This window comes from Cucumis melo, chromosome 8, assembly GCF_025177605.1.
Source record: "Cucumis melo cultivar AY chromosome 8, USDA_Cmelo_AY_1.0, whole genome shotgun sequence".
Taxonomy (NCBI): Eukaryota; Viridiplantae; Streptophyta; class Magnoliopsida; order Cucurbitales; family Cucurbitaceae; genus Cucumis; species Cucumis melo.
This window is the reverse complement of record NC_066864.1, coordinates 11,685,340-11,699,381: the sequence shown is the minus strand read 5'-3', so window position 1 is coordinate 11,699,381 and position 14,042 is coordinate 11,685,340.

The window sequence follows — 14,042 nt, the reverse complement described above, 5'->3', positions numbered from 1 at the left end:
ATACAGTTACAAGAACTGGTTGACAAGGGATACATCAAGCCTAGTGTATCGCCTAGGGGAGCACCAGTGCTATTTGTGAAAAAGAAAGATGGTATCCTCAGATTATGTATTGACTATAGACAGTTAAATAAGGTTACAATACGTAACAAGTATCCTTTACCATGTATCGATGACTTATTTGATCAACTAAGAGGAGTATCATTGTTTTCTAAGATTGAATTAAGGTCAGGATGCCACCAGTTGAAGGTTAGAGAATCAGATATTGCTAAGACAACATTCAGAACGAGGTATGGGCATTATGAGTTTCGAGTTATGCCATTCAGGTTAACGAATGCGCTAGCGGTTTTCATGGATCTCATGAACAGGATCTTCCATCAGTATTTAGATCAGTTTGTGATTCTGTTCATTGATGATATATTAGTTTACTCGATTGATAGAGAAGCCCATGAGAAACATCTGAGGATTGTTCTACAGACTCTACGTGATAAACAATTGTACGCAAAGTTCAGCAAATGTGAGTTTTGGTTGGAACAAGTAGTATTCTTGGAGCATATAGTTTCAGCAAAAGGAGTTAGTGTCGATCCACAAAAAGTGGAAGCGGTTGTAAATTGGAAAAGACCAACCAGTGCGATAGAAGTACGTAGTTTCCTGGGTTTAGCAGGATACTATAGGCGTTTTATTGAGGATTTCTCATGATTGACATTGTCCTTGACCGCTTTATCAAGGAAGAATGCCAAGTTTGAGTGGTCAGATAAATGCGAGCAAAGTTTTCAGAAATTGAAGAAAAGACTAGTCACAACACCTATTCTGGCACTTCCTGTAACAGGGAAGGACTATGTCATTTATTGTGACGCTTCAAGGCTAGGATTAGGTTGTGTGCTTATGCAAGATGGGAATGTAATAGCTTATGCTTCAAGGCAGTTGAAGAAGCATGAGTGTAATTACCCTACCCATGATCTTGAACTAACAGCAGTTGTTTTAGCATTAAATATTTGGAGACACTATTTGTTCGAGGAAAAGTGCCATATTTTCACAGATCATAAGAGCCTGAAGTATATTTTTGATCAGAAAGAGCTAAATCTGAGACAAAGGCAATGGCTAGAATTGATTAAAGATTATGACTGTACTTTAGAGTACCATCCAAGTAAGGCTAACGTAGTAGCGGATGCATTAAGCAGGAAGTCAAGACTTCTGAAGAGTGCCTTGTGTGGAATTCGAGTAGCTTTGTTGAGTGAGTTAAGAGTTTCCAAGGCAGTAGTAACCGTAAAGGATTCAGGAAGTCTCTTAGCTCAATTTCAGGTTCGGTCTTCTCTAGTAGCTGAGATTGTAAGAAGACAATTAGAGGACAGTAATTTACAGAAGAAGCTTGGGAAATCCAAGAAAGGCTTAAAGGTGGAGTTTGAATTGAGAACAGATGGAGCTATTGTTAAACAAGGAAGATTATGTGTTGCGAATATCAGTGAGCTTAAGAATGTTATTCTAGAAGAAGCTCACAGTTCAGCTTACTCTATGCATCCAGGTAGCACCAAGATGTACATAACTTTAAAGAAGACTTATTGGTGGTCTGGAATGAAGCAAGAGATAGCTGAACATGTTGATAGATGTTTGATTTGTCAACAGGTTAAACCAGTGAGACAAAGGTCAGGAGGATTTCTTAATCCTTTGTCAGTGCCAGTGGAAATGGGAGCATATTACTACGGATTTCCTATTTAGATTACCTCGTACATCCAGTGGACATGATGGTATATCGGTAATAGTAGACAGACTTACCAAAACGACACGATTTAGACCGGTTAAAGTGACATCTACGTTAGACCAGCTAGCTAGATTATATGTCAATAAGATTATGAGTCAGTATGGAGTACTAGTGTCCATAGTTTCAGATAGGGATCTGAGGTTTACTTCTAAATTTTGGCCTACTTTGCAGAAAGTAATGGGGACAGGGCTAAAGTTTAGTACATCATTTTATCCCCAAACAAATGGTCAGTCTGAGAGGACCATCCAAACTTTAGAGGACATGCTGAGAGCATGTCTCCTTCAACTTAAAGGAAGTTGGGATACCCGCTTGCCACTTATGGAGTTTGCTTATAATAATAGTTATCAGTCTAGTATCGGTATGGCACCATATGAGGCCTTATACGGCAAACCATGTAGAACTCCTATGTGCTGGAATGAAGTGAGAGAGCGAAAGTTAGTAGGTTCTGAGTTGGTTCAAACTACGACAAACAACATTAAGTTAATCAGAGAAAACTTGAGGATAACCCAAGATCGGCAGAAAAGTTATGTGGATAAACGACGAAGAAACTTAGAATTCCAAGTTGGAGATCAAGTTTTCTTGAAGTTATCTCTATGGCGAGGTGTTATTCGTTTCAGAAGGAAAGGTAAGTTAAGTCCTAGATATATTGGGCCATATTAGATAACGAAACGAATGGGACCAACAGTGTATAGACTTGAGTTGCCTAGAACTTGCACGAATACATGGAGTTTTTTATGTATCCATGTTAAGAAAATATATACCAGATCCATCACATGTGTTGCAAGAGCAACCAGTTGAATTGAAATAAGATTTGAGTTATGTTGAAGAACCAGTTCAGATTCTCGACAAAAAGGAACAAGTTTTGAGAAACAAGACGATTCCACTTATAAACTTTTTGTGGAGACATCATGGAGTGAAGGAGGAAACTTGGGAACCGGAAGATCAGATGAAGAAGAGATACCCTATACTTTTCAATTAAGGACATTCTAAATTTTGAGGACGAAATTTTCTAAGGGGAAGGTTACAACCCGATACTTTCTTGGTCTATTTTATTTTATTTATGTGAAATGAATAAAAGAAAATGGAAATTAAGTATATATATATATATACATATTATAAATATATTCAATGTTTTTATTAAGTAAAATAAAGAGAAAAGAAAAGAAAGGATAAAAGGAAGGAATAAGAAGAAGAAAACTTTTATTTTACTTTTCTTCTTCTCTTCCCTCCGCCGCCAAAATTTTCTCTATCAATTTCCACCACTTTCTTCACCATTTCTGCACCAACTTTCAGAGGAATTTCAAAGGGAATAAGGTTGGGAAAGGAAGAAGAAGAAGTTCAAGAAGTTTTGTTGAAGAAAGACAAAAGAATTGCAAGCAAAGTTTCATCCTTGGCAGAAATTGATTCACACAGCACACCTCTAATGTTCTGTTGATTTCGAGCTACAAAAAAAGAATTAAGAGGTGAGGTTTACATTTACTGAAAGCTAGTTCATTTTCAAACAAATTTTAAGCAGAAAGTTTGAGCAAATTCAGATGTTCATTGGGTGATTTTTTATGAAGAAAACAGGGAAGCTGGTTTTCACGCGATTTCAGAAGGTCTCTGGTTTTTCTTATTTTTTCTAGAGTAAAAGTAGAGTTAGAATCTCTATTTGGTATAGTTGGAAATTGTGTTTAATTTACTACAACTTTCATGAAGAAAGCGTGAATCAAAAACGACTAAAAATCAGTTAAATTGTAGAAACAAGTTAAAGGGGTCGTGTGCGTGCGATTATTGAAGTTGTTCTGTGTCGAGGGTTTCTGAGTTTATTAACATGAAATCAAATTTATATGTCTTGAGATAAGTTTTAGAAGATCTCAAAATGAAGATTTTAATATAAAGAAATCTCATTTTAGTTAAGTATTGGAAGAGTTATGATCATTTGAATTTCATGCTGTGAATGTGGAAAATTCCGAGAAGTGTGTTGAGTATGGTTTATTGTTTTTAAGATGGACTTCTTTAGCATTATCCTTAGTGAGCCATGATAAACATAAAATTTGAAGATTGTAATATTTAGGTTTCTAATACTCGGTTCTGGTTGTTTGAAAGACCAAGAGGAAATAGGTCGGATTTACACATCGGAAAACTAGTCTAAGACTGTGAGTGACCAAATCTAGTTTTTAAAAATATTTTCTTTCTCCTAAATATTTACTATGGGTGACTGACCTACACGTTTATTTAAAAAAAATTGAAAATCATTTGAAGTCCATGATTATTTTCAAGTATGAGTTTCGAGACTAGAATTATTATTGAATGTTTATTCTAGCACGTGATTATTGAATATCTAAAAATTATTTGAACCACTATGTTTCAAATAAAGTATGAGTTACCAAGTTTTGTTTTAAGAACTACAGCTTTTCACGTACAATCTAAGTAAGTTTAAGCTTTATGAAAGAAAAGGATAGCATGCATGTTTTAATGTTTTCATACGATTTTTCTGATGTTTCTATTAACTACATGACTGAGATGTTGAACCTGAGGCTATATGGTACCGTGTGCACACAGGTTAGATTTCATTGTTGACGTTGAGTGTACTCTGTAACAACGATATTGTCGTGAGAGCTGGGCGGGCCCCACTACGATAAAGACGATAGGAGTGCTGGGTGGACCCCACTACATTGTAAAGCTTGTAAACATTGTTGTACTGGGTGTACCCCTACACAACGTAGATTTGTCATGTTAGTTAAAATATTTTGATATACTTGATAGGCCTTGTTAGATTTCAATGATGTATATACTGAGTATTTAAGGAAGCTATTCTTACGATTATACGTCTATGTTTATGACTTGTATAAACATATTTATAAGTGTAAGCTTTCACGTGCTCTTACTTTTAAATTTCTAGTTTTAAACTGAGTCACTCATTGAGCTTTATAGCTTAACCTTCCAAAATGTTTTACACACTTTCTAGGTAAAGATTGAGTTCTCGGTACCTGATAAATTGCCTTAGTCTGCTGAAGTTTCGATATCGATTGTGAGTACGTGGTTAGAGTTGTGAATGGAGTCTGTTGTATTATAATGTATATATCTTTGTATGATATAGATACTCCACAGTTTGTGTAAGCTTTAGGAGCTGCGGTTGTATAAACCTTTGTTGGTTATATATTGGTTAAGGTGTCTCTAGTTTTACTTGTGAAATTAGTTATTTTCGAGATACATTTCATGCATGTATATGATTAGTCTAGGCTTTGTTGCGTTGTGTGCATGTATAATAGTTTATATATGAGGTTGGCAAGTTCATCATATTAAAGTTTTAAGCAGAGTCGACATATACAGGTAAAGAAAAGCGTTGTCTGTTGGCTTCACGCCATCTTTCGGTCTAAGCTAGCAGGTAGTCTGGGAGGGGGTGTGACATTCTAACTAACTCTCTTTTTTTCTCTCTCTTTCGCAGTTTGCTTGCTTTTATTTTGCTTGGTCTACAAATGAAGATCACACCTCTATTTATAGGCATGAATTCCTTGGAGTCCAAGCCAAAAGAGTTCTCTAGAGTTCTACCTATTCTAGATATTTATTTACATAATCTAGATATTTCTCTCTTATTCTTATCTAAAAGAATTCTCTAGAATTCTTTATCCTAAAAAAATCCAAGATATTTCTAGTTTCTTCTTTAGTTTACATAATTCTAGAATTTTAATCTACTCATTTAATATCTCTAGAAGATTCTAGTTAGTGTTGCTATATACTTTAACATTAAGTTCACATTTACCCCATAAACCAAGGGTAATAAGAAAATTGGATCTCATTTGATTATCTTTGGGGTTGTTTATTTTGAAGGGATTGAATCCCTACGAAGGAGGGCATGAATGTGTGTGCATCCAAAATTCGTTCAGGAAAAACACGAAAATTTAAAGAAAAAAAAAAGAAATAAACTAAATACGATATACATTCAAAACACATGCTTTACAAGGGAATGAGAGACCTACCCTTGAAGACTTTCTACAACATAATCCTTCTCCATAGGAACTCCCACAAATTCCACGAATAGAACTAAGACATTGCCACCACGTCTTCCTCGCTATTCTTCAACAAGGAATGGATTATAGGAAGGATAAGGGAAAAATTGCAGAGAAATTGTGTGAGGAAGAGAGACTAAGAGAGATTTATGTGTTTTTCTTCTCTATAATCCTTACGGAATAAAAGATCCACTTACAAAAAGTGATACTTGAAGGGAGTTGTGCAATAATCACTCCCTTGCAATAGTTGGGGGAGTTATTTTAATTAATTTTAATCTAATTAAAAGCAAATTCAAATTTTAATTTTAATCATGGAGAATTATGAAAAATAACTTTGAGTTTGTATAGAATAATCGTATATTTTCTTGAAAATAATCAAAGATTATTAGCCTAGATATACACAATTTAAAAGGCACTAAAGGAAAAAATATGTAAGAATAATATTGATTAGTTTTCATAAATGTAACAAAACATCAAAGGATAGTTGCAAATGTAGCAATTTTATTCAAAATAATTAAGTATATAGCAACATTTTAAAAAATTTGCAAATATAACAAAATTTGTCAAAATCTATCAATGATAGAAGTCTATCACTGATAGACCATGTAGTAAATATTGGTCTATCACTGATAAACCATACGAGTCTATCAACGATAGAAGTTTATCACCGATAGACTTTGCTATATTTGCAATTTTTTAAAAATATTGCTACATACTTAATAATCATTCTAAAAATTGCTATCCATTATAATTACCCAAACATCAAACCATTTACGGCCCATGTAACAAAGCCCATCAAGTTAGCCATTTTTTAAATATTCTAGGTTTGTCCTTTCGTCTTTCTTCTCCTTTTCGCTACGATTTCTTTCATCGTCTTCCTCCATACTGCGATTTCTTTCATCATCTTTCTTCTTTTCCTTTTCTTTTTTTTCGCTGTCATTTCTTTCCATCGTCTTTTTTATTTTCCTATTCTTTTTTTATGTCGTTTAATTTTTTCATCATCTTTCTTATTTTCCTCTTTTTTTTTACGTCGTTTAAATTTGGGTAACCAAACCTAAATGACCATGTACAAAAAATAGCAAAATTAAAAGATCGTGTATAAAGAATCTTGAAAAAAAATCATTTAAATTGGAGTAGCCAAATGTAAACAATCGTGTAAAAAGAGTAACTGATTGTGTGAAAAAATAAATCATCGTGTAGACAAATCTAAACAATCGTGTACTAAATAATCTTGAAAAAATAAACAATCGTGTAAACAAATCTAAACGATCGTGTAAAAAAAATGATCATGTACCAAAAAAATTAAAAAAATTGTTTAGCCAAATCTAAACAATCGTGTACCAAATTTTGAAAAAAAAATCATTTAGATTTGATCCAAATCTAAACGATCATGTAACTAAATTAAATGATCGTGTAACAAAATTAAATGATAAAATTGAAAAAAAAATTGTAACCAAATCTAAACGATCGTATACCAAACAATAGCCAAATTTAAACAATCATGTACCAAATATATTATGCGCTCGTTGTTGATAGCGTGGTTAACGGAGTATTTTTGGTATTTTCCACGGTGGGTTTGTGGACTTTTTTCGTTTTCAAAAATTTTTTATACAGTATAAATATTTTACCGTTTTGTTAAATTTTTTAAAAGACCCCAATAATATTTCCTAAGAAATATTCTAATTATGGCAATAATAGCAAATTTGACAAATTATTTACAACATACAACAAAATTTCAAATTCAATGAAAAATAGTTGATATGCTTCTAGCAGTGACATTGATAGATAGTGATAAAAGTTTATCAGTTTCTGTCATTAATAGAATCCAAAATTTTGGTATATGTTGTAAATATTTTAGTTTATTTTGCTATATTTGGAAATGTCTCTTTAATTAATTAAATTTATTAATTAATTAACTATAAAATTAAATAATAATAATAACTAATTAAACTTAAGGGAAACATTCATAAATGTAACAAAACACCAAACTATTTATGGGTCATGTAACAAAGCCCATAAAGTTAGCCATTTTTTAAATATTCCAAGTTTGCCCTTCCATCTTTCTTCTCTTCCTCGCGATTTCTTTTATCGTCTTCCTCCTGCGATTTCTTTCATCGTCTTTCTTCTTTTCTTTTTTTTTGCTGCGATTTCTTTCCATCATCTTTCTTCTTTTCTGATTCTTTTTTTACGTCGTTTAATCTTTCCATCGTATTTGTTACTTTCTTTTTTCGCTGTGATTTCTTTTTATCGTCTTTCTTTTTTTACTCTTTTTTTACGTCGTTTAAATTTGGGTAACCAAATCTAAATAATCGTATACAAAAAATAACAAAATTTAAAAGATCGTGTATAAAGAATTTTGAAAAAAAAATCATTTAGATTGGAGTAGCCAAATATAAACGATAGTGTAAAAAAAGTAAATGATCGTGTAAAAAAAATAAAAAAACGCGTATAAAGAATTTTGAAAAAAATCATTTAGATTGGAGTAGCCAAATGTAAACAATCGTGTAAAAAAAAATAAACGCGATAGTGTAGAAAAAAATAAAAGATCGTGTATAAAAAATCTTGAAAAAAAATTATTTAGATTGAAGTAGCCAAATGTAAATGATCGTGTAAAAAAAGTAAACGATCGTGTAAAAAAATTATCATTTAGAGAAATCTAAACAAACATGTACCAAAAGAATTAAAAACAATTGTGTACCAAATTTTGAAAAAAAAATCATTAGATTTGGGTCCCCAAATCTAAACGATCGTGTAACCAAATTTAGACGTAACAAAATTAAACAATAGAATTGAAAAGATAAATTTTAGCTATATCTAAACGATCGCGTACCAAACAATAACCAAATCTAAACGATCGCAAATATATTACGCACGCGTTGTTGACGACGTGATTGACGGAACATTTTTGTTATTTTACACGGTGAGCCTATGGGCTTTTTCCGTTTTCGGAATTGTTCTATACATTGCAAATACCTTTTTGCTTTGTTATATTTTTAAAAAGACCCCTAATCGTAAGTCAATTTACATAAATAGAACAAAACCAAAAAATATTTAAGGTCCGTGTAACAAAAAATAAAAGCTCATGAAGTCACCCGTGTATTTTCATAAATTTCATATTTGCCCTTATTCATTTTGAATTTCACGTTAAATATCTGCACATCTTCTTTATACTATTACTTCTCTCCTTCAATCTTCTTCATATGCTTGTGGTTTCTTCATCTACTCTTCTAGAACTTATTCCTTTTTCGTCATATCTCATCTTCAACGTCATATTTTTCATAAAGATGGTTTTTTTCCTTATTCTTTTTTCATTATCAAGTGTTGTGTCCTTTTTTCTCTACACGATTATGTACCAATAGCTAAACGAGATAGACAGAGATAGACCTCTATAACTAATAGATCATTTAGATTTGATACAAGATCATTTAGACTGATATAAGGGTACATGATCGTGTACCTTTATAGTTTAGATTTGGTATAAGATTGTTTAGACTTGATACAAGGGTACAAGATCGTTTAGACTGGATACAAAAGTACAAGATCGTTTAGAATTTTATCTGGATACAAGATCGATTAGACTGAGTATGAGAGTACAAGATCATGGAAAAATCGTTTAGATTTGGTACAAGATTGTTTAGATTGAGTACTAGGGTACAAGATCATTTAGATTGCATACAAAACCATTTTTTCGAGCGTGTGTGACAAATTAATCGTGGGGTGTTTTTGTTATTTCACATTGTGAGCTTGTGGGATTTTTCTTTCTTTTTCTCAAAATTGTTCTATACGGTGTAAACATTTTCGCGCTTTGTTTTATTTTTGAAAAAACCTCTTAATCTTATTAATTGATTATAAATTTAATTAAACATCATATATATTAATTAAAAATGCATTTAAATCATATTAGAATGAATAACTCTCTCACAACCTATAATTTTAATATGAATTTAAAGTCTATTTTGAATGATTTAAGAAAAAAAATTTCAAAAATGCATTTTCATTTAAACTCTTTTTCTAAAAGCTCTTTGAAATAAAAATAAATATATGATTGACAATTTTTTAAAAAAATGTGTTTATGTAAAAGTTTGTCTTATTTGTTATGTAACATTCGTCCTTTGTAAAAGTTGGCACCAAGGATGAGGTGAGATGTATGGAGATTAGGTGTATCCAAATAGAAGGCCATGACACATAGAGGGATTAGACGTTTAAACACTTGTCAATAATTTTTTTTCTTTTTTGTTGGAAAAGAAGTTAGGAACGGAAGCATGCATTGAAGAAGTTTGAGGTGAAGGTAAGTGGTGAGACTTGTGTTAGGTTTTATGTCCTAAAACTTGTAGATAGTAAATATAATTCATTGATCGTTATTAATAAATTGTTATTATTATAATTTCAATTAAATGTAATTGATTATATTATTAGTTTTGTCTTAATAACCTAAATCCAATAAACTAACATACTAAGTTGTTTGATAAGTATTGAATAGTATGTAGAGACATCCAAGGATCAAAGTTCAAGATACAACTTAAAGGGTCTATAGTATAGGGATAAGGTTGGGTACCTTATCTTGGTAACACCATGGATATGATTCACTTTGTATTTGATACAAACACAATGATCCAAAGTGTTCATGTAGGTGAGATGCGAGTGAGATTATCCTATGCAATGGGTTTGTATAAGACTGATGTTGGAATTTATGTCCTAAAACTCGTAGTTTGTAGTTAAAATTATATTCTATTCAATAAAGTGATTATTGAGGACTTATTAGTGAAAATAAAATATTATAATCTTGAATCCAATTAACTAACGTCCCAAGGCTATCTAGTGTAGACTTGAACTTTATGTAGAGACATAAATGTGGATCAAGTTCGAGTTTATAGCCCAAACGGTCTATAGTGTATGAATAAGGTTGGGCACCTTATTTTGAAAACACTATGGATGTGGTCCGCTCTTTAATTAGTACAAACGATGTGATCCTGAATCGTTCATGTAGAGACATAAGAGTGAGGACATCCTATGTAAAGAGTTTACATAAGACTGGAACCATGAAATAGTCACTTTTAAGTTACAACATTGTTGACTATATAAACTGACTATTTCGATTATGATGACCTAGTAACTTAATCTTAATCCTGAGTTAACTATGAACTTTTGTTCAAACAGTATTATCCTTAAATCTGCATAGGTGAGGGCAACTCAACGACGATGGCCTAATAAGCCTCTCATTTCAAGAATAAGATCGGGTGAATGACTAGGGACATAGGGTGCAAGACGAAATTCACTCCTACCCGTTTTAGGGTTAGTAGATAAGTTGTTCCCTTAAGAACTGAATCCAAATCTTGAACAAGAGGCCTCATCCTCTCATTAGCACGAAAGGGATTCGGTTTATAGGTTGGACCTTAAACCAATTGTTCAATAGTGGATTAGTGGGACTTAAGAAACAAGATGTAGTCTCGGGGATAAAACGGTATTTTGACACAGCAAAGGTTACGAAAAACCTATGAAGGATTAACTTACTGATCATGGTTATATCAGATGGACAGAAATATATCTATAGTGAGGGAAGTGCAACTATGGGACTTTAGTGGAATGACCCGTTAGTTGAAGTTTGCTTGAGTGACCTTTTTAAACTAAACACTATTGTGTGAGTGATTTTCTTTCTTAAACACTCATGTGTGGGTAATTTGTAAGCTAAATGGTTTGTAATGTTTTCTAAATGTATTCTTTCTGAGTCTGAGTTATGCATAATGTATTCTGTATCTATCTATATTATTGTGATTATTGTTGGCTATTTAAAAAGAGAAAACTATTTCTCTTTATGTGGTGATTGTAATGAATGCGTGAAAACCATTAACCTTATTCCTATCAAGTGAGCTGTGCTTATACGGTGTGCACATAATATAAATGGCGAGGTGCGGATGGCCAATGCAATAAGAAAGAAATGAATCAGGAAATTTCCTAGATGCTGTGGATGGAGAGAACATCACAGTAGCTCAATCGCAAGATACTGGCGAGAGTAAATTGCAGTAGGCATGGCGAGGGGGAAGGATTCATGAAATGAGGCATTGGAAGATGAATTTGAGAAATAAAAATGAATTTATGTTTGACTTACGTGTTTAAGTTTTCCTTCCCCAGATGTTAAGGCATTGAGGTCAAGTGAGAAAACGTAAGCTACTCTCTGACAAAGGAAAGCTGATCAAGTTATCCATCATTGAATGGTTTAAAGTTATTATGTGCAAAGAGGGATGCGTCCCAGTTTTGTGTATGGGATGAGTCTTATCTTTGAGATGAGTTGCTAGGCTATCAAGGAGAAGGATAAGAAAGAGGTTCTTATACTCTAAAACACCTTGACGCGAAGAGTAGTAATCCAGTGGCTAAAGGAAGGCATGGAGCTTAGAGCTTAGGATTTTATTATTTTTTGCGCTTAAGAAAAAAGAGATGTAATTGTAAGAGTATTGGACCAAGTAATAAAAGAAGAATTGCGTTTTCTATTTTCCGCTGTGTTGTGTTTGTATATCTGTTGTGCTTATTGCATAGTAACTAAAAGAGTTTAAGTGTTGAAGGCTAGACAATTAAGCTAAGTTGGTTGCTTTCTGCTGCTTTCAATTGCAAAGATCTGCTGAGTTCAAAGTTGGAACTCTGCATTGGAGAATTGTTTGAGAAATTTCGCTTATTAGGCATTCAACTCGTTATCTCCCAGAGAGGTACGTGTTAGGTGTCTACGTGGCACGCCTTCTTTTGGTCGCATGAAGTGGCCAACAAGGCGAGGTGTGACACTAACTCTCTGTTATTGATCTATATCCGTGGACATAAAAATATATCTACAATGAGAAGAGTTCAGTTGTGAGTCTTTAGTGGTGTGTATACACAGTTAACGAATATTGATTTATGTGGTTAATGAGTTTAACCAATTAATCTTAATCGTTGTAGTTCTGATCTATAGGTCTATTAAGTCCCCTTCCTAGCTCATAAAAGGTAATGGGGTTTATATATATTTGTTACAATTTGAAATATCCAAATTTACTTTAGAAATTAATATAATGTATGGTGATACATTATAATAGAAACTTTATATTTTAATTAAATTCTATTATACTAATTTAATTTTAGATATGATTCAAAATTAATTTATGAGAGAATAAAATATTTGAATGAGTTCTGATATTAATTTAATGTGAATTAGATTCACATTGAAACTATAGGTTATGAGAAAAATTTATATTTGAATATGATTCAAATTTGGATTAAATTAAATATAAGATATTTAATTTAGCAATTAATTAATTGGAGAATTAATTAATAATTTAGTTTAATTTTAGGGGTATTTTCAAAAATATAAAAAAGCAGCAAAATATTTAACAATTCCAAAAACGGAAAAAGCCTAGAGGCTCACCGTATAAAATACCAAAAATGTCCCGTCAACCACGCCGTCAACAACGCGCACGTAATATATTTGCGATCGTTAAGATTTAGTTATTGTTTGATACACGATCGTTTATATATGACTATAATTTATACGCGATCATTAAGATATGACTACAATTTATCTTTTCAATTCTATCGTTTAATTTTTTTACGTTTAAATTTGGTTACACGATCGTTTAGATTTGATTATTTAGATTTTGGGACTCAAATCTAAATTATTTTTTTCAAAATTTGGTACACGATTCTTTTAATTCTTTTGGTACACGATCGTTTAGATTTCTTTACACGATTGTTTACTTTTTTTACAAGATCATTTACTTTTTTTTACACGATCGTTTACATTTGGCTACTCCAATCTAAATGATTTTTTTTTCAAAATTCTTTATACACGATCTTTTAGATTTTGCTATTTTTTGTACACGACGTAAAAAAAAGTAAAGAAGAAAGACGATGGAAAAAAATCGTAGCGAAAAAAAGAAGAGAAAAAGTAGAAAGACGATGGAAAAACGAAAAAAAAAAAGAGGAAAAGAAGAAAAGTGATGGAAAGATTAAATGACTTAAATAAAGAATTGAAAAATAAGGAAGATGATGGAAAGAAATTGTAGAAAAAAAATAGGAAAGAAGAAAGACGAAATCGCAGAAGGAAGACAACGAAAGAAATAGTAAGAGGAAGATGAATCGCGAGAAAGAAAGAAAGATGGAAGTGTAACGCCCCAAAATTTGGAATTTAATTTATTATCTTAAGTGTAGTTATTGAAATTTTGGATGTTTTGAATTAAGTGATATATGAACATTTTATTTTTTATTAGACATCAAGAAAATATCTAATGGTGATATTTATTTGGGAAAAAGATTGAGGTGGTTGGTTGATTTTG